Below are 27,748 nucleotides of genomic sequence, written 5' to 3' on the forward strand. Positions count from 1 at the left end.
TCATCGACTTAATCCCTCCCTCTCCATCCTCACGGCCATGGCCTCACGCTCATGGACGCCAACGAGGAAGGCGGCCGCAGCGTCGTCCAATTTCTTGCAGAGGCCCACGTACTTGCCGCCCTCCCACTACTCGCTCCGCTCCACGTAGTTCCCGCCCTTGCCAACCGTCAGCAGCGCCATGGTTGTCTCCGTGGCCTTCCGCCACTGCTCAACCTGCGCCCGCAGGCGACGCAGCTCGGTTTCCATCTCGCCCTTTGTCGGGGACCAATACTAGGGTACCCGAAGAGGAGGAGCTAATAACCATCAACATTGATACGTCCGAGCAATCAAGAGTGTGATTACAGCTCCAACCGACCCTCAGGTGCGTAAGCTCCGCCTCGCCCGACCCTAGGGTCTGCGCTCCGCCTCGCCGGCCTCTGGGGGAGGACTCCGCCTCGCCCAACCCCGAGGCCGCGGGCTCTGCCTTGCCCGACCCTTGGGTCTGCGCTCCGCCTCGCCCGACCACTGGGGGAGGACTCCGCCTCGCCCAACCCCGAGGCCGCGGGCTCCACCTCGCTCGACTCTTGGGTCTACGCTCCGCCTCGCTCGGCCTCTGGGGGAGGACTCCGCCTCGTCCGACCCCGAGGCCGTGGGCTCTGCCTCGCCCAGCCTCTGGGGGAGGACTCTGCCTCGCCCGACCCTAAGGCCGCGGGCTCCGCCTTACCCGACCCTTAGGTCTGCGCTCCGCCTCGCCCGACCTCTGGGGGAGGACTTTGCCTCGCCCAACCTCTAGGGGAGGACTCCGCCTCATCCAATCCCGAGGCCGTGGGATCCGCCTCGCCTGCGGAGACCCATACCGCCGCCAACCACTCCAGGTCCAAGCGAATAGGCCTGAGTCAAAACTCTAACACCAGGGAGATGACCGACACACCCCGATATAACCCGTGGCCTTGACGGGCCATACTTGGGGATTCACATCAGGAACAGCGTCGGGCGTACCGGTGTTATTCTGCCTAACTCTCGTATGGGCACTGACAGGCGCGTCAGTTCACCATGACGTTCGTTAGGACTGAGTGGAGCGCCGCGGCCGGGAGACGATGCCTATGCATGGAGCCATTGATGGACAGGGCCACGACGTGGAGCTATCTCTATTGACGTCTACAGGGTCGACGGGACCTGCGTGAAGGAAAAGAAGGACCCGGCGATCCTAGAGGAGTTCTTCTCATTCTCATTCTCCTCTTTTTCCTCGACTGTAACCCATACTTTTCCTTGGCCTATAAAAGGAAAAGCAGGGCGTTCCATGAAAGGGAAGGGGACTCTCGACTCGACTCGACTCGATCAGATCAAAATACATCACACTGATACGGACTCGAACCCCGAACTGATTAGAACACACAAGCATACAACCAAGAAGTGACCAAGCTCTCGGCACCCATTCATTCCTCTCACCATAGACTTGGGACCTGTCCCTCTCTCGACCGTTTATAACCTCTACTATGAACTTTCAGTGTTAGTAACACGAGCAACAGCAACGAACTGGGCGTAGGGACATTCTGCCCGAACCATTATAAACCTCGTGTCCTCTTAGCACCCCATCCGAGTCAGACGCGCAATATTAGAAATTTACTTGTTGGTAGCAACTCAAAACACCGACAGTTGGCATGCCAGGTAGGGGCCTTTTATGCGTCTCGACATCCACACCATGCCTCGGATGGCTAGCCACAACCTCAGCTGGGTCCTAGGCGTGCACGTGCGCTTCAGGGACCTGGACTTCATCATCACAACGGAGGGAGAGTTGGCGATGGCTCTCGCCGCCGTCCGACCTCTCCACTCCACTGACCTCGACACAATTGCTGAGGCACTTGAGGAGTTGCAGCTACACGCAACGGAGGCTCGCGCCCCTAGAAGCGACTAGCTCCTCGACTTCGACTACGGGAGGTTAGAGTGCTAGCTCGGCGTCTTCCTAGGACCTCGGTCGTCCTAGGAGGACCTGCGCCACTCTCTTCGAAATACCTAATCCAGAGCGCCCCGACAACGCTCCTGTTCGGTCTTCGCAACGCCGCAGAGACCGATGGCCACCCTGTGGCACAACGCACGCCTCCATTCCCCGCGAACGACGAGTTCATAAGGATGACCGAATATGTCGCAAAGTCATTCCATGACCTCCTCGTGGGAGAATCAGAGTCACCCTCCGGCTCTGACTCTAGCAAGAGGAGTCATCACCCCTCTTGTGAGTGTTTTATGGTAGGTACCCCCGAGGGACACGTCGAAGGCATCCACAAAGAGGAGGCTACCCCAACGAATGACCTCGACGATGAGGTCGAGGGGGAAACAGGGGCCCCACCCCGCCTGTGGGTGGAGCAGCTGAAGGCCCAGCACCTAGAGCTCGAGGAAGCATGACTCCAACTCGAGCAGGAACGTGCGGAGCTTGATCGGGAGATCGAGCGCCACAGAGACAGTGGGCGCACGCGCCATGGCCCACAACATGAACCGGAGGATCATCATGGATGATGAAGCCCTCCCACACTTCACCCGGGTGAGCCAGAACATCGCTGCTACGACGGCGTTACTCCATGGGCTTTAGGGGCCTGCGACGCCCGAGGATCGTTGGGCCCACCATGAAATTTGCACGCTGCTCGAGCGTGCGTCGGCGCAGTAGGCCGAGAGCTCGCTGTCTCGGCGACGCGAGCTCAACGCTAGCCAACGCTCACCCTCAGAGCGACCCAACAAGGACGCGTCAGTCCACCAGGCGCCACAAGGCGGTAGGCAGTGCACCGCGGTCCCGATGCATGAGCGTCTTAGCCACAACCATGATGCACGCGACACTCTCGACGCCCGTAGACATACCCACGATGATCTGAGAGATGGAGCTAGTCGCAGCTATCACCCTCGTCGTGGTGGACGCTACGACAGTGGCGAGGACCAAAGCTTGAGCCCCAACCTGCCGGGGCCTCAGGCCTTCGGCCGATACATCCTCAATGTCACCTTCCCACCATGGTACCGACCACCAACTAACATCCCTAAATACTCTATGGAAACAAACCCTAGACTATGGCTCGAGGATTATTGGCCTGACTACCAAGCTGGTGGAGCGCATAATGATGATTTCATTATTCATAACCTTCCATTGTTCCTGGCCGATTCAGCACGAACATGGTTGGAACACCTTCCGCCCAACAGAATCTAAAGTTGGGCAGACCTAAAAGAGATCTTCGTGAGGAACTTCTAGGGCACGTACAAGCACCCTGGGAACCTATGGGATCTCAAGAACTATCAACAAAAGGCCAAAGAAACCCTTAGTGGGTACATCTGGTGCTTCTCCCGGTAGTGCAACGAGCTGCCTAACGTCGCCGACGCTAATGTTATAGGAGCTTTCCTGTCTAGAACCACCTGCGAGTCCTTGGTTCACAAGCTAGGACGTAAGGGCCCATGAACCACTAAGGAGCTCCTCGACATCACCACCAGCCATGCCTCGGCCGAGGAGGCGGTTGGAGCGATCTTCGACCGCCTAAAAGGCAAGGCGAAGCGGGACAAGGACGCCGGCAAAGGCGCCTCCAACCGTCCCGTCAAGAAGAAGAACAAGCAGTGGTGTGAGGGCTCGCTCGTGGCCGCCGTCGACCGCAAGGGGGGCCAGAGGCCCATGGAGGGTACTCCATACCACTTTGAGAAGCTACTTGAAGAGCCATGCCCGAACCATTTCTTCCCCATCAAGCATCTGTACAAGGACTGTGGCCTCATGAAGCGGTTCTTGTCTAGAGGCTTCAATAGAGGGGAGCATGGGAAGGACCCCAAGCTAACCATGGATGACGCTGAGGGGACAGACGGTGGCTTTTCGATGCCGGATGGCTGCCTCATGATCTTCGGAGGGTCGGCGGTCTATGACTCCAAGCATCGCCAAAAGCTCACGTGCCGTGAGGTCTATACGACCGAGCCGACCGCGCCTACCTTTCTCCGATGGTCAGAGTCTACCATAACCTTTGATTGGACTGACCACACAGAGAGCGTCCCACAACCGGGGATGTATCCACTCATGGTTGACCCGATCATCGACACGAAGCGGCTCTCCAAGGTACTAATGGACGGAGGCAGCGGCCTCAACATCATGTACGCTAAGATGCTTGATGCCATGGGCATCAGTCGATCCCGCATCCGACCGACCAGAGTGCTTTTCCATGGCATTGTGCCTAGAAAGCAGGCTATGCCACTTGGGCAGATCGATCTGCCCATCACCTTCGGGGATCCATCCAATTATAGGATGGAGACCCTCACCTTTGAGGTGGTTGGGTTCTATGGAACCTACGACGCCATCCTGGGACGTCCATGCTACACGAAGTTCATGGCCGTCCCCAACTACACCTACCTGAAGCTAAAGATGCTAGGCCTAGATGGGGTCATCACCGTCGACACCTCATTTCAGCGTGCCTACGAGTGCGAGGTCAAATGCTGTGATCATGCCACGGCAATCGTCGCCTCCAAGGAGCTTGCGGCCATCAGGAAGGAGGTCGTCGAAGAAACACCCGACCACCAGCGGTCGGCCAGGTCTTTTGAGCGGGTGGAGGGTGCTAAGGAGGTCCCCATAGACCCTAGCGGCTCCAAAAGCCAAGTGGTGCGCATTGACATCGCGCTTTCCTTCGAATAGGAAAGCGCACTCGTTGACTTCCTCTACGCCAACAAAGACATCTTTACATGGAAACCTTCAGACATGCTAGGCATTCCAAGAGAAGTCACCGAGCATACCTTGAAGATCAAGCTAGGCTCCAAGCTGGTGAAGCAGCGCCTGCATCGCTTCTACAAGGGGAAACACAAAGCCATTAGCGAGGAGATCGTGAAACTTTTGGCGGCTAGGTTCATCAAGGAAGTGTACCACCCCGAGTGGTTAGTCAATCCCATTCTTGTATGAAAGAGGAGTGAGAAATGGAGAATATGTGTTGACTACATGGGTCTCAACAAAGCATGTCCGAAGGATCTGTTTTCTTTGTCACACATAGACCAAGTAGTCGACTCTATCTTAGGGTGTGAAACCCTTTGCTTCCTTGATGCGTACTCTGGGTACCATCAAATCATGATGAAAGAGTCCGACCATCTCGTGACATCTTTCATCACCCTCTTCGGATCGTTCTGCTACATCACAATGTCGTTCGGTCTGAAGAGCACTGGGGCTATGTACCAGCGTTGTATGCTCAAGTGTTTTGGAGACCTCATCGAGTGAACCATTGAGGCCTACATGGACGACATCGTGGTCAAGTCCAAATGGGCTGACCAGGTCATAGCTAACCTTGAGCAGACCTTTACAAAACTCTGAGCCAATGGCATTAAGCCCAACCTTGAGAAGTGCGTTTTCAGGGTCCTGAGGGGTATGCTACTGGGTTTCATCATCTCCGAGCACGGCATCGAAGCCAACCCGAAGAAGAACTTGGCCATCATAAGGATGAGCCCGATTCAGAACATAAAGGGGGTATAGCGAGTTACGGGGTGCCTCGCCGAGCTCAATCATTTCATCTCGCGCCTCAGCGAATGAGGCCTCCCCCTCTATTGGCTTCTAAAGAAGGCCGACCATTTCGAATAGTCCCCTGAGGCCTAGGAGGCGCTTGACATGGTCATGCAGCTTCTAACGAAGGCCCCGATCTTGGTTCCTCCAACCGATGGAGAACCGCTTCTGCTCTACATTGTGGCCACCATGTAGGTGGTCAACGCCGCTTTGGTGGTGGAGCGAGAAGAAGAGGGGCACGCCCTCAAAGTACAGTGCCCAGTGTACTTCATTTGCGAGGTCCTATCCAAATCTAAGACCCGCTATCCCCAAATCCAGAAGCTCCTGTATGCCATCCTCATCGCCAAGAGGAAGCTGTGCCACTACTTCGAGTTACATCCAGTGACGGTCATGACGTCCTTCCCCCTCGGCGATGTTGTCCAAAACCAGGATGCCACAGGAAGGATCACAAAGTGAGCACTTGAGCTGATGGGTCAAGGCATTGTGTATGCCCCATGGACGACCATCAAGTCCCAAGTGCTGGCTGATTTCGTTGCAGAGTGGACCGAGGTCCAAATGCCACCAATGGTCGTACACCAAGAGTACTAGATGATGTACTTCGATGGATCACTGATGAAGAAAGGCACTGGTGTAGGGCTGGTCTTCGTTTTGCCCCGTGGGGTACGCATGAGGTACATGGTTCGCATCCATTTCCCCTCCAACAATGTGGCTGAATATGAGGCGCTTGTCAACAGCCTATGCATCGCCATCGAGCTCGGTATCCAATGCCTCAATGTCTAGGATGACTCCCAGCTGGTCATCGACCAAGTCATGAAGGAGTCGAGCTGCCACAACACCAAGATGACTACATACTACCAAGAAGTCCACCAGCTGGAGGACAAGTTCGATGGCCTAGAGCTCAATCACATCCCAAGGCGTCTCAATGAGGTGGTCGACGTGCTAGCGAAAGCAGCGTCTGGCCGAGAGCCTATGCCGATAAGCGTCTTCGCCAATGACCAGCACAAGCCCTCTATTGGCTACGAGGAGCCAGAACAAGCTGGTGATGGGCCACCTGCCTTGGGCTCAGGGGCTGACCAACCATCAGCTCCATCCAACCCCGAAGTCATGGAGCTTGACAAGGATCTAGCGATAGAGCCTGACCCTTTGGTTGACTGGAAGATGCCTTATCTCGACTACCTCCTCCATGAGGTGCCGCCAATGGACAAGATGGAGGCTCGACGGCTCACGCGTTGTACCAAGTCCTTCATCCTTATTGAGGGCGAACTCTACAAGCAAAGCCACACCAGGATCTTGTAGCGCTACATCCCTATCGGATAGGGGAAGCCGCTGTTGAGCGACATCCATGATGGGGTCTGCAGATACCATGCTGCACCGAGAACCCTCGTTAGAAACGCATTCCGACAAGGCTTCTACTGGCTGACCGTAGTAGCCGACGCCGAATAGATTATGCGCACCTATGAAGGGTGTCAGTACTATGCTCGGCAGACCCACCTGCCGGCCCAAGCACTCCAGACGATCCTTGTCATGTGGTCGTTCGTGGTCTAGGGCTCGATGTGGTCGGACCTCTCAAAAGAGCGCCCGGGGGATATACCCACTTGCTTGTCACCGTAGACAAGTTTACAAAGTGGATAGAGGCCCGACCGATCTCCGCGATCAAGTCCGAGCAGGCCATGTTGTTCTTCCTCGACATCATCCATCGCTTTGGGGTCCTGAACTCCATCATCACGGACAATGACACACAGTTCACCGGACATCACGGACAACAACACACAGTTCACCAGAAAGAAGTTCCTTCGATTCTATGATGAATACCACCTCCACATCGATTGGGCCACCATGGCGCACCCCCGCACGAATGGGCAGGTTGAGCGCGCGAACGGGATGGTCCTATAGGGCCTCAAGCCTAGGATCTTCAACCAGTTGAAAACATTTGGCAGACGATGGGTCGTAGAGCTCCCTGCGGTGCTCTAGAGCCTGAGGATGACCCCTAGCCAGGCCACCGGCTACACACCATTCTTCATGATCTATGGTTCCGAGGCTATCCTCCTGACCGACCTCGACTACGGAGCGCCAAGGGTTAGGGCATATGATGAATAGAGAGCCGAGGCATCCCTCGAGGATGCCATGGACTAGTTGGATGAAGTGCATGACGTTGCCCTCCTCCACTCAGCCAAGTACTAGCAAGCGTTGCGACGGTACCACAGCCGTCGAGTGCGAGGTCGGGCATTCAACGTCGGAGACTTGGTCCTTCGCCTTGTCTAGAGCAACAAGGACCGCCACAAGCTCCCTCTGCCGTGGGAGGGACCGTACGTCGTTGCGAACGTGCTCTGACCAGGCACCTACAATCTCAAGACCATCGACGGTGAGGTCTTCGCCAATGCCTGGAACATCGAGCTGCTACATCGCTTTTACCCTTATTAAACACACACTTTCTCTTATCAGTTTCGCTATCGAACTCTCTGACCTTTAGTGACATCTGAGCCCAGCAATGGCGGGGGGTTGGGCCTTAGTCGGGGGCTAATAAGAGCGTACCTATCCGGTAGACATTCTCTACACCCGATCTTCTCTCACGTTAAGGCCTAGAAGCGAATTTTGCGAAAACGAACGCTGAGTAAAACTGGTCGGACTACGAGAGACCTACGCCTCGGTGGCTACGGTGCCTTTGCTCACCAGTATGATTAGAGTTTTTTCCACACCCTAGGTTTTTTGGGCCGTAGTCACAAAAAATGTCGTGCGCGTCTAAGAGTTTGTCCATTTGGACAACTTTTCTGTGCCTGACTCCTATCACATTAAGACCTAGGAGCTAAGGTTACGGGAACAAGCTTTGAGTATAACTGGTCGTACTATGAGAAACCTATGCCTCGGCGGCTACGGCGCCTTTGCTCATCAGTGTGATATGAATTTGCTCACCCGTACCCCTAGCTTTACGACCTTAATGACAGAAAGGGTCGGAATGCACTAACATTTTTATACAAAAAGGGGAGAAGGGCTAAAAAGTTGTTTGGCTATCATGAAATTTAAGAGCTTGTCCATTTATTACAAGTTCGCCGCCTGGCTTATCTGCCTAACTAAATTCTTGCGTGGGATGTTCTCATCCTCTGTCTCCGTAGGTAAGTCCTGTCCCAGCAGGTCATATAAGTCGACCAGATAGCTTAGCCGCTGCTGAGGGATGGGTAGGGAGCAGCAGGATGCCCCACATGGGTTATGCCAACCCTGTCACGAATGACGGACCCAAATTCCGCTCGAACATATCTGGTAAGAACTCTCTAGACCCGTCACTCGTGCCATCGAGGTAAGCCCTGTGCCAGTGGGTCACCCAAGTTGATCGAATGATTCGGGTCGCTGCCGGGAGATGAGTCACCCTTACTTTATGCGTGTTATCTCTAATTAATTTCGCTATCGTGTCCCTGACCCCAGCAATGGCTAGGGGTCGGGCCTCCCTCGAGGGCTGGCAGGAGTGTCTATTCGGTAGACATTCTCTATGCCCGATGCTTTATTACGTTAAAAACTTAAAGGCAAGGCGTGCGGACGTAGACTCTGAGTAAAACTGGTCAGACCGCAAGAAACCTACGCCCCAGCGGCTATGGTATTTTTTTGCTCACCAGCATGATTCAAGTTTTTATCTCCACACCCCAAGCTTTAGCCTCCACCTTCCTAGAAAGGATTTGGAGAGGCCCACCTACGGAATCTCCATCGAGGAGAGGCCGGTAGGTCGCCCAAAGCCGGTCGAATGACTCAGGTCATGGCCGAGAGACGAGTAGGGAGCAGTGGGATGCCCCATGCAGGTTACGCCAGCTCCATCGCTCTGGACCCCACATGGACATATTTGGTAAGAGCTCCCCGAACTCGTCAGTCGAGCCATCGAGGTAACTTTACCAACCCCCAATTTTAGTTTCCAGTGCATGAACATTCATTCATCCATTCATTCATACATTCACTCATACATTCATCCCATACATCTAAGCATCGCATATGCAATTGTTGCATCACAACATTTCATGTCGCGTCACGAAGCGGTAGTTGTCTCATTCGATATGAGCGGCGACCGACCGAGGTTCAAAGGCCGGTCGACGAAGGGCTCGAGGCCGCCTCGCATCAAATAGAGCCAGGGGAGAAAAACCAAGATGAGCCCCAACGGCCCTTGCCTGACCCTACTCAGAAGCGAACAGGGACATCTCGACCTTTCTTGTTTGATCCTAACCTCGAGCCAAACCCATAGAATCTCTATTGAGGAGAGGCCAGCGGGCCACCCTAGCCAATTGAATGGCTTGGGCATCTATCGGGAGGTGGGTTAAGGACTAGTGGAATGCCACATGAGGGCTATGCTGACACCGTTAGTGAATGATGGACCCAGATTCTACTTGGACGTGCCCGTTAGCGAGCTCATCGAGCGCGACACTTGAGCCATCGAGGCAAGTGTCATTAGCTCAGCCCCTCCGGTTGCGAAAATCAAGGACGAGGTGACGCATGAAATTTGGCCAACCCCTACCAACCCCCATGGGGCTCAGGGGCTCGAGCCGCCCGACCTGAACTCAAGAATCCATCTGACTAGGGTTCGAAGGCTGGCCCGTGAAGGGCTCGAGGCTGCCTCGTCTCAAATAGAGCTAGGGAGAAAATGCAGATGAGCCCCAGCAGCCTTTGCCTGACCTGGTTGGAAGCAGACAGGGTCATCTCAATCTTCTCGTTCAATCCTAACCTCGAGCCAAGGCCGTAGAATCCCCATCGAAGGGAGGCCATCGGACCACCTAAGTCGCTCTCTGGAATGGCTCGGGCATCAACCGAGAGGCGAGTTAAGGAGCAGTGGAATGCCACATAAAGGCTGTCCTGACTCTGTCACAAGCGATGGACCCAGATTCTACTCAAACATGCCCATCAGCAAGCTCACTGAGTTTGTCACTCGAGCCATCGAGGCAAGTGACATTAGCTCAACCCCTCCGATTGTGGAAACCATGGATGGGGTAACGATCACAAAGATGAGCCAACCCTCGACCAGACGCCCACTACGTGCAGGGCTCAAGGAAACTTAGACTCACAAGGAGACCAAACGTGCGGTCGTAGAATGATGGCTCAGAACCTAGGGAGGGGGTACGTGTGAAAATAAGAGATATTTTCTCTTACTAATTTCGCTATCCTCTCCTCGATCTTTAGTGACACCCGACCCTAGCAACGGCAAGGGGTCAGATCTCACTCGGGGGCTGATAAGGGTATAAATACACCCTTCCTGAAACAGTCACCGCGCCTAACCTCTTCCTCACATAAAACCTAGTGGCAAGGTCTATGGAAACAAACAACTAAGCAAGGCTGGTCGAAATGCAAGAAACCTAAGCCCCAGTGGCTACAACACTCTTGCTTACCAGTGGGATCAGAGTTTCCCTCCTACACCTCGGGCCCTACGGTCTTAACAAACAGAAGGGTCAGAACACATGAACCCCTTTTCACATATAAAAAGGGAGGAAAAACAAATTCAATCAAACAAAATAAAATGATAAGTTTGTTCTAATAGTACAGAGGGGTCAGAGCTTGTCCGCTTGTTACATGAATGATTGCCCGACCTATTTGGCTAACTAACCCCTCCGGGGGAGAACTATGCTCTCTATTTTGTCCGCCAGGTCCTACGAAAGGGGAGCCATCGCCATCTCCATCTCCTCTAGCTCATGGGCTTCATAGCCAGGCGTGAAGCCATGGCTCATCATCTCCAGGTTGATGTTGTCCCCATAATGAGAATGAGCAATCATGAAAGATTGATTAACCTCGGTGTGAAGGGTATTCCTCTCGAGCTGGCGCACCTGAGCCATGATCTTGACAACATAGGCCGTGAGCGAGCTGGTCCCCTCCGACCACACTACCTCAAGGTCATCGTAGACCACTCTGAGGGCAGCGCTCAGGATACTAAGCTTGTTGTTCTCCACCTGAAGATTCCTCCTCGCATCGGTGAGGTCCACGACCAATCTGGTAGAGATGCTCTCGACCTCCAGCTTCTAGGTCGTTGCATTTTTGAGCTCAGCCTAGAGGGAGCCGACCTTCTGCTGCACGTCGTCGCGCTCTTGGTAGGCCTGTTCATGCTCTTGGAGGGCCTAGATGCTCTCCATGCAAGCTACGCCATGCTTCGAGTAGAGCCTCTCCACGGTTTGGAGCAGCTCATCCTGCTCCTTGCATAGTCGGGCCATCACCGTGGCATCTAGACTCGCCCTCTTCTCCAGGGTCGTGAGCTTCTCCTCGGCCCCCAGCTTCAGCTCCCTTTCCTTCTCAACCTTGTCTAGCATGTCAAGGATCCACTGGCGTCGGTGTCCTTCTAGAGCAGCTTGTCCTGCTCCTTCCTGACCTTGGTGAGCTCCTCATCGTCCCTCCGCGATCTCACTGATAGGGCCTCGAACGCCCTCTCGGCCTTGTCAGCATGCCGACAGGCCTTGGCCACCTGCGACCGAAGACTGTCTGCCTCCTCGGCAAGGGGAGTCAGCTTAGCAACCCTCTGCTAGGCAGCAACAAGGTGAGCGGTCACCTCCCCGCATAGCCGTGCCTCCTCGGTGAGGCATTCCTAGGTTTCCTTCTACTCATGAAGGAACCGAGACTTCCCCGGCTATGAGCGATAAGGGACTGAAAGGAGACGATGGTCAGAATACAAAAAAAATATAAAGAAAGAAAAGGGCGAGAGGTAGGGTCAAGCAAATACCCGGCCGGAGGGAACAACAACGTCATGCAAGGCACCTCAGGCGTGGTCCAGGGCTTCAAGCATGGACAGGACCCCACGTTGAGGCTCTCCTGCTCCATGCTCTCTGCGTCATTGTCGAGAGTGAAGAGCATCGACGTTGGATCCTTTAGACTCACCCATCGGAGCAGGGGCTCGCCCTGCACAGGCGAGTCACTGCCCACCGACGTTAGGGCTAGGGATGGTTCCCCATTGGCTCTGATCGCGGCTGACCCTTCTCACCGTGACATCCCCACTGGGACACTCCCTTCGGTGATGGAAGAGGTTAGTTATACGGACACTGACTCCTCTCCTAGCACTATGACCTTTGGGGACCCCTCAGCCATGTTCCCCTCTGTTCGGCCCACGCCAGACGCCGTCACCTAAGCCGCCAGTGGCGTGGGTCATGTTGAATCCTCAGGCGCAGCCATGATAGCGTCTGGCTGTGACTCGCCTATCACAACCGCTGCCATCTCCACTTGTGTCGGTGGGGTCCTGACCGGCTACATCATGCCCGCCACGGTCGATGCCACGAGAGCGGTTGGCAGCCCCGTCCACCCCGTTGTCGATAGCGGTATCGCCACCATCACAGGCTATTCCACGACCTTCGAAGGCGTCCCTTGAGCCCCCGTATCCGCCTGTCCCACCGACGACACGGGTGCCACCATGGGCGGCGCCTGACCGATCGGCGACGTAGTCACGCTGGGCCGCTCCCGCCCAAAATGGGCGCGATGCCAGTCGACAGCAGCCACCTCGCTTGAAGGGCGACGCTCTTCTTTGGTGCCAGCGCCAAAAGATTACGTTGCCTCCCAACGCTGCAAGAGATGAAAAGCATAAGTCACGATGAAATCTGACCAAAATAGAGAAAAACAGAGGAGCTGATGACTCACCTCAGTGCTGTCGGGCGGTGGACATGTTAGGAGGGCGAACCCCCTGACCTCTGCTCCACCTAATCAGGGCGAGGCCATTTCTAGCCCGCCCCCTGCTCCGTCATCAAGCGTTGTTCCATCGAGTGACACCTCGGGCGCCATCGCATACAGCGGGAGCGCGCGCATCATCAAGGGCGCCATCCTCCTTGCGTGGTAGGCCCCAATGATGCCTGACCCCTTCAGGCCGCTCTCCTTCAGGATGTGGATGGTGGCGATGTGGTCCCGGATCTTCTTCTATCCTTCTCCGGAACACCCCACTTTCTCCATGACTCTGGGGCCTCTTCGATCAGGCATTCGGTGAACTCCGGCAGAGGGGCAGCGGCATCGTTCTTAAGGTAGAACCACTGCGAATGCCACCCCTTGTTGGACGTTGACAGCCACATCAATGGGTACTCACTGACCCGGTTGTTCTGGAGTTGCATGCCGGTGCACCCCATCAGCATGTGCAACTCCTGCCTACCGCTCTTCTCCCTCTTCTTCTGGAGGGTGATGGCGAAGAAGTACCTCCACAGATTGAAGTGGGGGATGATCCCTAGAAATCCCTCACACAGGGTGATGAACACCGCCATGTGCTAGATCCCGTTGGGGTTGAGATGCTATAGCTCCATCTTGTAGTAGTGCAACAACCCCTAGAGAAATATGTGGGCAGGGGTCGCGAACCCATGCTCATGGAAGTGGGCAAATGACACTATGTAGGTGTCGGGTGGCGATGGCAGATCCTCCTCGCTAGGCAGTAGCCACTCCTCGGCCGAGGTCCGCGCACGGAGAAGACCACGATGGACGAGGCCCTCCATGCGCTGGAAGGTGATGTTAGAATGGCACCATGGATCCATTGAAGGAGGGGATGGTTAGATGCGGGCTCAACGGCAGCGGAGATGTGGAGACAAGGAACCCTAGGTGATTGGTGGCGGCAATCATGGCTATGGAGGCAAGGATGTAAGGTATAGAACTAGGAGGGTGAACCCTTTGGTTTTATAGGCGCGACGAGTGTGAGGAAACCAACCACCCACCTAGATCTCCGCACCTATCACTATCTACCATGATGTCCCACCATGGGACACATGCATGCAATCTCTGTCTGTTCCCTCGAAAAACTCACCGGATGTTTCACCTCTCTGGACGAGCCATGACTCATCGCAGGTAAGAGGAATACGGATCTAAAAGCGCCTCTATGGCCCGGCTAGGCCTAGGAGTTAATAGGTCGGCCCATCGACGGGCTCGACAACCGTTCTAGGCACCTTTAGGGTGAGAGGTGGAAAGGGATGGGCCCCGCTAGCGGCCAGTACCTGGGCACATGAGCGTCGCGGGCATCCTAGCCCACAATCAAGTCTCGGACGGTTACGATCCATGGTTTTTCTTTGAAGAAAGGTACTTAGCCCTCGTGACCGGTCGAACACACCCTAGAACTATATGGATTGACCACTGAGAATCTAGGGTCAGTCGCTAAGCTGACCCAAGCTAGATCCCCACGAATGGGATACTAGGGGCCCCACTCAGACTAGCCCATTAACAACTCACCGGGCGCCATGATCCGTCCTTAGAGGAAAATCATGGTATGGCTCGCCCCCTTCATTTTTATCGAAAAAATGCTTGAGGGAAGACAATCGCAAAGAAAAACCGATCCTCGACTAGGCCCCTGCTATGGGAAGGGGCTCAAGAAAAGGGAATCACCGTCCCCAGGTCACACCTTAGGTGACAATAGAAGGCCAAGGCCTTCAGATTCCTCATATTTGGAAAAGCCTCCAAAGGAGTATTCTACTCCTCTGTAGGCTCAGGGTCTACTAGGGTACCCAAAGAGGAGGAGCTAATAACCATCAACATTGATATGTCTGAGCAGTCAAGAGCACGACTACAGCTCCAACCGACCCCTAGGTGCACAAGCTCTGCCTCGCCCGACCCTAGGGTCTGCGCTCCGCCTCGCCCAACCTCTAGGGGAGGACTCCACCTTGCCCAACCCCGAGGCCATGGGCTCCACCTCACCCAACCCTTGGGTCTACACTCTGCCTTGCCTGACTCTTGGGTCTACGCTCTGCCTCGCTCGACCCTTGGGTCTACACTACGCATTACCCAGCCTCTAGGGGAGGACTCTGCCTCGCCCGACCCTTGGGTCTACGCTCTTGCTCACCCAACCTCTAGGGAGGACTCCGCCTTGCCCAACCTCGAGGCCACGGGCTCCGCCTCGCTCGACCCTTGGGTCTGTGCTCTGCCTCACCCAGCCTCTAGGGGAGGACTCTGCCTCGCCTGACCCTAAGGTCATGGGCTCCACCTCGCCCAACACTTAGGTCTATGCTCTGCCATGCCCGACCTCTGGGGGAGGACTTCGCCTCGTCCGACCCTGAGGCCACAGGATCTGTCTCGCCCGCGGAGACCCATACCGCCGCCAACCACTCCAGGTCCAAGCGAATGGGCCTGAGTCAAAACTTTGACACTAGGGAGGTGACTAGCATGACCCGATATAACGCATGGCCATGATGGGACATACCTAGGGATTCACATCAGGAACAGCGGGGCGTACCGATGCTGTTCTGCCCAACTCTCGTATGGGCACTAACAGGCGCGTTAGTTCACTATGATGTCCATTAGGATGGAGTGGAGCGCCACGACTGAGAGATGACGCCTGCGCATGGCACCAGTGACCGACAGGACCACAACATGGAGCTGTCCCTGTTGACGTCTATAGGGTCAGTGGGACCTGTATGAAGGAAAAGAAGGACCCAGCAATCCTAGAGGACTTCTTCTCCTTCTCATTCTCCTCTTTTCCCTCGACTGTAACCCGTGTTTTCCCTTGGCCTATAAAAGGGAAAGTAGAGCATTGCATGAAGGGGAAGGGGACTCTTGACTCAACTCGATCAGATCGAAACACATCACACCAATTTGGACTCAAACCCTAAACTGATTAGAACACACAAGCATACACCCGAGAAGCGTCTGAGCTCTCGGCACCCATTCGTTCCTCTCACTAGAGACTTGGGACATGTCTCTCTCTTAACCGTTTGTAACCCCTACTATGAACTTTTGGTACTAGTAACATGAGCAGCAGCAACAAACTAGACGTAGGGACATTCTGCTCGAACCAGTATAAACCTCGTGTCCTCTTAGCACACCATCTGAGCTAGACGCGCAATATTAGAAATTTACTTGTTGGTGGCAACTTGAAACACTGACACCTTCTTTGCCGCCTTCGCCGCATCGGCCTCCGCCGTCCTCGTGGTTGCGGAGCCCTTCTCGGACTCATACTGATGCAGCTCCTGCTTCAACTGCCTGTTCTTGTGCAGTGCGTTGGCCGAGTTGTCTATTCTCGTCACTGCTTGTAGCTTCTTGTTTGCGTCCAGCACGCTCCGTAGCTTGGATTCCTTGTCAAACAGGCTTGCCTTGAGGAAGATGACCTCGGACTTAGCGCCCTCGAGCACCGCTGTGAGCTTGCCATGCCGTAGGTCGAACTGCCTTTATCTGGTCCATGAGCTCGTACGCACACTGCATCTCGACGGTGCTAAGGATCTTCTCTTCTTGGTACCTGGCCTCCGCGGCCTCCAGCTCCGCCCTCAGCTCGGCGGCCTCCAGCTCCAAGCCCGAGCAGTTGCAGCGGTCGCTTGCGGCCTTTGATGACGTCTCCGCGATCTCGTCCTTGAGAGCCTTGACCTTGGCACGTGACTCCTCGAGCTCCTTCACCACGAGGCTGAACGAGTCCATCAGCTTGGACCCATTGGTGAGCAGCGAATCGATGGTGGCCTAGCTCTCCTCTAGCTGCTGCTTGCACTCCTCGTGCATGGCACGCGCCTGCATCTCGGCCTCATCGCTCGCCTTGAGCTTCACCCTAAGCTCGTCGATGGTGGCCAGCGCCTCCACCACATCCTGCCGGTGGTCAGCGCGCGCCGCGGTGATGAGCTGGACACATAGGCAGTGCACCTCACCCATCGTCGCTGCCAGCATGGTTGAGTTTGTGGCGTGCTGCTTCTGCATGGCCTCCAACTCCGACTGCCATGAGCGGTCGCGCTCCTAAGATAGGCGACGCAGCTCTAGGAGGCGTGCCTCCTCAGCCGATGAGAGCTCGGCGAGCTGCGCCTTGGAGTCGCGCGCCTGAGCGGACGCGGTGGTGGCCTGCTCCTTGGCGTCGTCGGCCTGCTGTAGGGCCTGCTTCCTGAAGAGCTCGGAAGAATGGAGCTGCTCCTTGGGCTTCTTGAGCTCGTCTTGCAGTTGCGACAGCTGGGACTCCAGCTCTAACAGCTTCGTCATCGGTGGCCTCCTTTTCGTCGTAGGAGGAGGAGGCTCCACCAGCGCCGCACCACACCTTGAGCGCGCGGAAGGTGCCGTGGAGGCGCGTGAGCCCTGGGTGGCACGGCTCGCTCACAGACCGCGCATGTGTTGCCGCAGTTGGCGCTGTGGCCGCCTTCCTCGTCGGCGTCTAGGAGCGCGAGGCCGTGGCCGTGAGGATGGAGAGAGAGGGATTGAGTCGATGACGTGTGGGCCCCACATGTCACTGAGATGGAGGTTGCGTGTCAAAACCGCTCAACGTCGGTTAAAACAGCCTTGTCCCCGTCCAGGTGCTAAAAGTGAACGGTTTTGATAGTTGGGGTACCGGTACTAGACGATTTTATAGTTGAGGGTTAAAATTAGACCGACACAATAGTTGAGGGGCCAAAAATAGACTTAATCCCCCTGTTCGCTTGAACTTATCAACATAGATGAACATGGATCGGATTGGATAATAGCTTCCCCGTATCCTAATTTATTTTTCTTGATCGGATTCAGAACGGATGGGATATCATGCGGATTCGGATGCGAATACGGATTTTTTTAAATATCGGAAATGTTACGGATTTGGACCAGTGTCGAAGCGGAAGCAGACTTTTTTTAAGTCAGATAATATGTGCTTATGTATTGTTTTTTATGATGAGAAACAATTCATTAACCAAAGTCATAAAGCGGCGGTACAACACGAAATAATCACCATCAATCCACCACTTTGATGATTTAAGAGCTCACAAAATTAATACAAGTTCTCCGTTTGAATCTAAAGTATAAAACAAGTGTGTAAAAGAAATAAATATTCTTAAGTAGGCAAAACTTTGTCTTCACTCTTTGCCGTGTATTAGTCCTCCACTTTGGTAGATGATAATTCTTTCATCAGTTGTAATTTTATCGGCCTATAGTTGACGAGCTTTGTTGTGGGCTACAATATAATAATACTTGTGTCATGGGCTAGGTTGACTTGTATTCTTGCCACTTAGACTACTTATAATATTCTGATTATCCTATTATAAGTGTCGGATAATCCACGTTCAATTATCAGATAATCCATATCCGCCGGATTTCGCCAATCACATATCCTACACCGCATAATCAGATTTGGATTATCCATATCCGCACGGATATTAAAAACACTTCTCTATATCCTTAAAATTCAGATTCGGAGCGGATCGGAGTGGAAGATTATCCATACCATTTTCACCTCTACTTATCAGCCATGGTATAGTATTTTTCTCTCAAAATAAATCATCAAACAATGCTTTTCAGCATATCTTTTTTTTTCTCGTGCCTGCGTGCCGGTGCTGGCTGAATTTCAAAATGTTCTCAACGTCAAAAAAAAAATCAAAATGTTCATTTGGCGTTTGCCTGTTCCAGTTCCACTTGTATTTTTATTCCGTCTACCGGTGTAGCGTGACTGAGACGAATTAAAAGAACAGTTTGATTACCAAAATAAAAATGTTAACCTTATCTATGTTTATTTACTGTTTCTTGCTCTCTCTCGTGTGTCACCCCCACCCATTTAACTAAAATTTTTATTGGCGTCTTCTATTTTCTTATTAGTACCGGAAGAGAAGAACAGAGAAGAGAGAAGTCTAGGGAGAGAGGAAAGGGAGGATGAGACAGCAAGGTCTAAAAAAGATGACATTTCAAACCTCTATTAGCTACTGACGAGAGTCACGTAGAGGGAGAAAAAATTGAAACGGTGGCGTAAAGGTCACAGTAACTTTTTTGATCATCCATGTGGAATTTGGATCTTTTTAATTTTAACTTTTTTTGAAACTAATTTTAAATCTAACACGTTCGATTTTTTTTAAACTAACACTTTTGGCCGCGCCTATTGCCCTGGCGTGGCCAAATGTCTGTGCCGCGTCATGCATGGTGGCGCGGCACAGGGCTGACGTGGCGGCGACCAGGAGCGATGACCGCTGACGGGGCAGGGCCTGCCGCGCCACCCATCTTGGCGCGGCAGTGCCGCGCCAGGGGTCATGGCGCGTCTGGGCCAAATAAAACCCCGCGGCCGAGCTCCTGGCCGCACGCACCCCTGCCCACCCGCCCGCGCCGCCTGCCAGCCGACGCGCCCCGTCGCCGGCCATCGCCCGCCTCCAGCGCCCGCGCCTGCCCACGCCCACGCCGCGCCCGCCTCCAGCGCCCTCGCCGGCCGCGCCCGGCCACTCGGGCGGCCCTCGCCCTCGCAGCACCCGCGCCGGCCGCGTCAAGGCCGCCCGCTCCTAAGGTACCTCCCTCTCGGTTTAATGTTATTATGATTATTATTGTTTTAGCATAATTAGTTTGTGATATATGTATGTAGTTTTTAGTTTTTAGGTTAGGATTTTGGGTTTAGGGATTGATTAGGTATTTGTTATTTAGTTTGTAGTTATTGATTTAGTTAGGGATTGTAGTGATGCGGTTGTCACTGGTAGATCCGGTTATTATTTAGTTTATAGTTAGTTATTTAGTTAGGGATTGTAGCGAGCCGGTCGAGGGATCGTATTCCATTCGAACGTTTCGATCGTAGGTTCATCCTACCGTGGCCGTATGCTGAGCGTAACTGGCTCCCTCGCTTCTTGGTTGGTTTTGTCGTACTACGATCTCTAGCCTCTATCCACGTCCCTAGCACATGATCATCGGGCTTTACCTCTTTCGCGCGCTTGTTTATCCTATCCTTGTGCCGATTTATTTTGGGTTAGAGTGAATATTTTACTTTGCAATGCTATATAATGTTAATTTGAATTTTGTTAATTTGAGTACTCTAACGCTTTGTTTATCAATTTGTAACAGGATGGCCCATCCCATGCAGCACCCGTTGTACCCCATTCTTGAGGTGGAGTACGACGACCAGCACCGAGCACACATCTTGAGTGACAACGACGCAGAGGTGGCCTCGCCTCCTTTGAGGCCCCGCACGTACACCAGGGCACACCAGTGGGACGAGCGTTACGCGCCGTACATACGGCGTACCGGCTTTCTCGAGCTTGTCCGTGTTGTCAACCACGGTCTTCCGCCCCTTGACCCAGCACTACTTACCGCAGCTGTAGACAGGTGTGAGTGCATTCTTTGTACGTAAACTTTCTTGTAACAAATTAGAGGCAACTAACAGTCGTTCTATTCTTATAACAGGTGGAGGCCTGAGACCCACACGTTCCACCTACCTTATGGCGAGATGACCTTGACGTTGCAGAACGTGAAGGCTATTTTAGGCCTTCGGTTGGGGGACTTCCAGTGATAGGGATAGTTGACAACGATCACTGGAGGGAGCTGGTGGCTCAGTTTATTGGCTTTGTTCCACCGGACGACGAGGCTTCCAAGAAAAATAAGTGAGAAATTCAAGCCTATTTAATATTTGCATCGCTTTCCTACAGCCATCGGGTCTCATTTTCTTTGGTAAATTTCAGGAAAACTTTTGGTGTTTCATCGTCCTGGATCACGGAGCGCTTTAATTACTTGGACCCACAGGCTGAGGAGGCTCAGATCGACAGGTTCGCTCGAGTGTGGCTCTGGCACTTTCTTGGTGCTTTCCTCTTTCCAGACGCCTCGCGCAACACCATCAGCTGGATCTTTCTTGACATACTACGCCAGCCGTGAAAGAACATAGCAGCGTACAGCTGGGGCAGCGCCGTCCTAGCATGGACGTATCGACAGCTATGCGTTGTCTACCGTCGCACCTCAGGGTATGCGAACCTTGGGGGTTGCTCGTACCTACTCCAGGTTTAGTGTTGGGAACGATGGCCCGTTGGGAGGCCCCTTAATATGGGTTTACCGGTAAGTACTTGGGTTCATTATATTCTTCGATATGGTTACATATGATGAGTTTATTAATGGCTAATTCATTATCGTGTTCAATGTAGCAATGGAACAGGCAGGATACACTCCCTACAGCTCTGTTTATCTGGACAGAATCAGAGTTAGTTAGAGGGAATGCGAGACGCAAGTACATGGAGTACACGGACGGTCTCGACGTTCTGACACAGCACCAGGTTACGCTCTTTTTACTATCATACATGTGTCTTGTTCGATCTACACTATATCACAACCTAACTCAATTACAAAATGTTCAGGTGCATTGGTGTCCTTGGGATGCTCCGGAGTTCCAGAACTTTCTCAGTCCTGTCACTAGGGACGAGATCAGCATGTCTCAGCTAGGTGGTGCCCCGCTTGGCACCCAAGGAGCATCACAGGTACTAACAAAGGTAGTTTCTTTAAATATGTAGGCTACATGAACTAACGATCATAAAGAATTCTAAGTAATCGTGCATATCACATACTTGCAGGGTACGAGCCATACGCACCGGCGACGCGATCGCACCGACGTTGGCTACACTCCCAATGTGTTGCCAACAAATCCGAAGAGACATAGGCGTCCGAGAAATCCTTACCCTCCTGGGTCTTAGTTTGTTAGGTCGAACTATTATTGGGGTCCGAAACTTGCAGGCTTATTTGGTTATGTTATATCGAACTTAAGTCAAACTTATGTGGCAGCTTGTCAACTTATGTTATTTGCTTCATATTCGTTTCAATGCGTTGCGACATCACTGCTTGCGAGATTAAGTAGCAACTAGTTCAAAAAACGGATTTCAAAAAATATTCGTTTCAATCCGATCCAATTTTTCAAAATCGATTAGTTAACATGGTGTTTAACCGTATTATGAAAGACGGAAAAAATATCAATTGCCTTATCAATTTCTCTATTCGGCCTTGAAAAAATTTAACAAAATATAGAAATAAATTTACTATTCATTTTACGTCAAACAATACTTACAACAACTCCCACCATCGGCGCGACGCGTTCCGATTAAACCGTCCAGGTACCGCCGGGTTGGCGGCGGGTGCGGCGGGCAGGCTTGCTGCTCAGGCTGGCATGACTGGCTGCGGGGTTTTATTTGGCCCAGCCCCGCTATGACCCCTGGCGTGGCACTGCCGCGCCAAGATGGGTGGCGCGGCAGACCCTGCCCCGTCAGCGGTCATCGCTCCTGGTCGCCGCCACGTTAGCCCTATGCCGCGCCACCATACATGGCGCGACACAGGCATTTGGCCGCGCCAGGACAATAGGCACGGCCAAAAGTGTTAGTTTTTTTTTAAAAAAATCGGACGTGTTAGATTTAAAATTAGTTTCGAAAAAATGTTAAAATTAAAAAAAATCGAATAAGTCTAACTGCTTCCGCTACTAGATCCGCAAACCGCCTTTGATTTCATCTAGTGTGGAGCAGAGGCAAGAGGCCAAAGTTAGGGAGGCAATTAGACGATGCCCTTGAGCCAGCCATAAGAGCATCTCCAAGAGACTTTGTAAAATAAAACTCCAAAATAAATGGTTTTGAGGGTCTCCAAAATAGAAAACACATATATGTTCAACTGGATTGTAGCGGAATATAACTATCCACTCCAATCTATTTCAACACATGTGGATTGATGTGAATATATGTACATTAAACAAGGCCTTTCGATAGCAAGCGTTGTCCGAACAAAAAAATCAAGGTATTGGACGCAAATTGGGCCTTCTGATCGTAAAACTAGAGTTCACATGATAAGGAATCTCTTGAAAATGGTCTAATAACCAAACATTTTTAGCCATTCGAGGACCTGTTGGACCAAAATGAACTAAAAGAAACTCGGTCATCTATCAGTAGAAGCCAAGATCGAGACCAGAATTTCAGTTGTCTCGGATGATTATATCCACCGCTAGTGGCCAGAAGCCCAGAACTACAACGGCCAAAAGTATGCAAGGGGAGAGGATGGATGATGTTTTAGATTAGGATGATGATATATAGGAATGTATACTGGATCAACTTGAAACTTATTGGTGTGTTTCTAAAGTGCAGCTTACACTAGATTATTTCTTGGACCATTTGTTACATCGCTTTTTCATGGAGGTCAGTGCTCACTGCTTTGCAGAAGAAACATTTATCCTCTGCAATGGGCCTTGTCAAGAGTAGACACACAACAAAAGGTAATAAAAAAAAAGGAATGTCAGCCCATGAGGTTGGGCCTCCGTTTTCGGCTTTCCTATGCAACTGTCTTCGTCGATTTGGGCTACAGATATCTGGACTGGATCTCCAGAAATCAGAAAAGAATGTGTTGGGCAGGCAAACAACTAAAAGATTTCCTAAAAAAAAGGGTAAACAACTAAGAGAAACCGAAAAGTCTGCATCAGTAATGGACCAATAACAACAGAGTTCCATTCAGGAGACCAAAAGAAGCGAGCGATGACAACAGAGTGAGAACACAGGAACCCTGCTTTTGGACTAACCAAACAATAGAAAAGCATTCCTTTAAAAAAAACAATAGAAAAGCAGCACAACAAGAATCTCATTTGGATTTTTGCTCCTGGTCCTGGAGACTTCACGAGTTCACGTTAGGTATAATAAACCTGAAACAAGATTTTGAGCACCGAGAGGGCTCCAATTCCCTCTCGGCTCTCGCACTGATGACTGGCCGTCCAGTGTTGGAATTCCCGGATGTCCCATTCAGGTGAGCACGTCCGGATAAAGACTAGGAGGCAGCGACGTGACATTGGCCAACGCCAACACAGAGAGCTGCCTTTACAAGCCAGTAACGACGGCCCTTTGGTTGCAATTGCATCAGCGTCACCTCACTGACCAATATTGTTGAGCGGCGCGGCGGGCGTTTGTGCAGTTAGGTCTGATGCATGAGCATGACGCAGCTCCTCCTCGATCTCAACTGATCCCAATTAGCACATGCGATTACGCGATGCCAGCGCATGAGCAAATTCTACGGGGTCTTTATCCAGAATAGCTTATGACAATTAGCACGCTTGGCTCTGATGGATTGGAGGGAGGGCTTTTTACCTGCAGTTGCTATCTGCCCATGTGGCATCACCATCACCGTTTTGTTCCTAGCGGCGAAGCCATTCTTTGGATGGATGAGAATGAATGAACCCATTCATTTAGATGGCTGAGGCTGAAGCTTTTGCAGTTTTGCCTCTAATTAATATCCTTTGCTTTTGCCTGAGGCTGAAGCCATTCATTTATATGGCTTCTTCAGAATATACTAGTACTACATTCGCAGCTAATCAGCGGCCGCATCTACTATCAGCCACTGCTACGATAATAAAGGTACATGTGACCCAATATTCTGCCTATTCTCTATGCGTGGTCATATTTCCTTCGGTGGCTGATCACTCGTTTTGATTCTTCAATAGAAAGGTAAGTTTGCGAGCTTTGCAATTGAGGACTTCTACCACTCTTATCAGTCGCCGTGGCCAATATTTTATTTAGTTTAGCCTGCTCTTCCCTTCTCCTGATGACAAATTTGCCGATTTCTTAACCTCTAAGGCTCAAAGGTTCGCTTCTGAAGAAAAATAACTGCAGAGATACTACCTACCACGGTGTCATCACTGAACATTTACTGTGCAAGAATTGACGGTTCTTCACAGGCCATGATAATCCACTCGTCAGGGCGGGTTTCTAGGTTTCCTAATGTGAATACTCCTATGTTCTTCACAGGCCATGATAATCCACTCGTCTGGGCTGTTCGGCTGGTATTAAAGCCGGCTGATAAGCCGGCTAAAGCTGTTTTGTTGTGAGAGAAAAACACTGTTGATTCTAGCTGATAAGCTGACTGATAAGTTCAGAACTTATCAGTCGGCTTATCAGCTAGAATCTCCAGTATGTTCCTTCTACCAAGTGTGTTCCTTCCCTTTTACGCTACTATGTGCGTCCAGCTGCTAGCAGCGCGCATAGGTTTTCATTCATAACCTGAGATTTGCTCGTAAACAGCTGTTGAGCAAATCTCAGGTGACAAAAAAGCATGGGTTCAGCTGAGAGCTGACACTTTCCTGTGTTGTCCAAATGCAATTCCAGCTGCAAAGCTTGCTCTGTTTTGCTGGAGAAACCTGCCGAAAGCAACACGACCTGTGGTCCTGCACATTAGTGCTAATGGAATCGATGCTATAGTAGTATTGTCTTTTCCAAAAAAAATCCAGTGCAGGATTCACATGAACAGAAAGACGCGGAATTGCTTGCAGATCAAAATCCGCGTGGTACTATAACAAAATATAATGGCAAAATTTCTTCTTCATTAAGTTAAACATTTATTTTTCTTTTCTTTCCGTCCCTAGTTTCGAAGTCTCTCGTGCGTTGCGGACACCACCCCCGCGCTCCATTCACTGGGCGGTGGATGCTGGCCCTCCTAGTTCACCGCCGGTGAATACCCACCCGACCGAGACAACAACGACTCCGCCAACGCCGCCTCGATAGCTTCATCTACGAAGTAAAGCGTAAGAGGGACTCTCCACTAATTCATGAGCCTCCAAAGCAGCCTCCTACTAAGCCAGTGATGTCATGGTGGAGCAGGCCGTTGGCGGCTCAGCCCCTCTCTCAAGTACCTGCTTTCGAGCAAGGTAAGATGCTGATCATGCAGCGTATGGGCTTCACTGAGGGTCCATCAACGCTATCCGCATTGAAGCTGGAGGCCTATGACAGGCTCTTCGCCCGGCGACTTGACTGTGGCCGAAGCCGAAGCGCTGGACGAGCTCTTCCCAGCTGTTCGGTCTATGCAACCGCGAGGACGCAAGGCCACCTCCTAGGTCGCATCGTTGTGTCGGTATTGGTTGTTTTCGTAATATCGAATCTAGAGGTCTCTTGCTATGATGATCCAGCTACGGTTGTGTTAGGTTGATCTCCATCGGTGTTCGATGCAAGCACGTTGTATGTTTATCTCAACTTTTCTACTTAATACAATGGTACGCAAATCTTTTGCATATTCGAGAAAAAAAGTTTCGCCAATATGAACAGAAATGGCCTAATGTTTTGGTGGGTTGCAAAAGAAATGCAATTTTGTCATGGCACAAAACATACGGAACATATTCGCCAACGACTTCACCTTTCGGTGTGTAATAAGCATATATATATTATTTCGTTCGTGCACACACATTTTTTCTGTCGATTTTTATCAGCATCTAGCTTTTTCCTGTGTGACCCTAGCCCAGGAACAGGTGATCGATTAAACGCAGCACACGTACCGCCGACCCAAAAAAAAAATTCTCGAGGGAAAATGTATGTGCTGGTACTGGTAAAGGATCGGCGCCGCATCGCTAGCTAATGCATCTCACTATCTCAGAATCAAGGGCATGAGAATATCCTTGTCCTCCACGGCTCGATAAGAACTTGTGTGCCACCCTGCCTAAATTCTGCAACCGATGGGGAACTGTTCATCGTTTTCGTACAACAACCTGCGACGTCGACGCCGCGGCCGGATCTTTGGACAAAGCAGATTATTCCACAAGTATCGCTGCTGCAGGTCTCTTCCACACCTTCGCTACGGTTGGCGACCGGAGCTTATATAACAATAGCCATATGGAGAGTTTGCTCTAAGGACGCAAACCACTAGAAGTCTGTCTAACGTCTTTCCTTCTGCTCCGTTGTTGTTTGGGTTTATAATTACTTTCTTTGTGGTTCTGTACCTGCACTATGGGATCTCCCGAGATCACATAGTTGCGCTGTGTAAGCCGTTCTTTCGGCCTCTTTCTTCTTAATGAAAAATACGTGAAGTCGTGGTCGCAAAAAAAAACCCCACTAGAAGTCTGGCTAGTTTTGCATATCCTTCTCCGTAATGAAACCTTGCACATGGGCGATATGGCCTAAGAAACGGGAAAACTTAGGTTAGCAGCTCCTGATTCTCGTGGGCATAACTTACAAGGCTAAGCAAAACAAAGGGCAAATTTTCTTTCAAACAACGCCAAGTCAAGTATGTGTGCGAATCGTTTGAGTTGGTGGTGAGTGTGTTTCATTCGCTGCGGCATCTTGGAGAAATTTGGCATGCATTATTCGTGTTGACTGATGATAAACACGCGGCATGCATTTCAGCATTTGTAGGTTTGTATTGACCGCATAGAACTTTCTAATATTGTACTGGTATAGTGCTCAGCTTCGTACTGGACGCCCAGTCCCCACAAGCAGCGTTCGGAGTGGCAGACAGAGCTAGCAGGAGAGGAGTACGTACAAAGAAACCCGACCGAACCGCTCCGCCGGCTGCTGATCGACCAGGACGGGACGGCCATCCAGAATCAGAGACCATACCGCCCGCTGGCCGAACATGTCCCGCGACGATTCGACCGTCCAGCCCCCGGTCCCCCTCGCTCTCGCGGCCGTCGTGGGCTTGCCGCTCTGGCGGCGAAAATTCGCCCGGGAGCGGGGTCGAAAGCGACCGGGGAACCCCAGACGTGGCAGCCGCAGCAGCGCGCGGCCAGCGAGCCTGGACGCGGACGCGGGATCCCCATCCGCAGGCTCGGACCACGTTTGGGGCCTTCGCTTCGCCCACGCCGCGCCGTCCGTCCACGAATCGGGCAGCCGCGCTCATGCTCCCGTGCCAGCATTCAGCAACCCAAGGTGCCCGCGCCAACCAAGCGAAGATGCGCGCGCGCTTCCCCCACGTCTCAACTGAATAGGCGTGACCGCTTTCATAGCG

At 52.2% G+C, this 27,748-nt stretch overlaps 1 pseudogene; it reads right to left on the bottom strand.

Moving 5' to 3' along the window:
- On the bottom strand, window positions 1-24,721 carry LOC136536517 (interactor of constitutive active ROPs 2, chloroplastic-like; annotated as a pseudogene).
- Window positions 24,722-27,748: the final 3,027 nt, after the last annotated feature.

The sequence above is a fragment of the Miscanthus floridulus genome, chromosome 2 (genome assembly GCF_019320115.1).
Source record: "Miscanthus floridulus cultivar M001 chromosome 2, ASM1932011v1, whole genome shotgun sequence".
NCBI lineage: Eukaryota > Viridiplantae > Streptophyta > Magnoliopsida > Poales > Poaceae > Miscanthus > Miscanthus floridulus.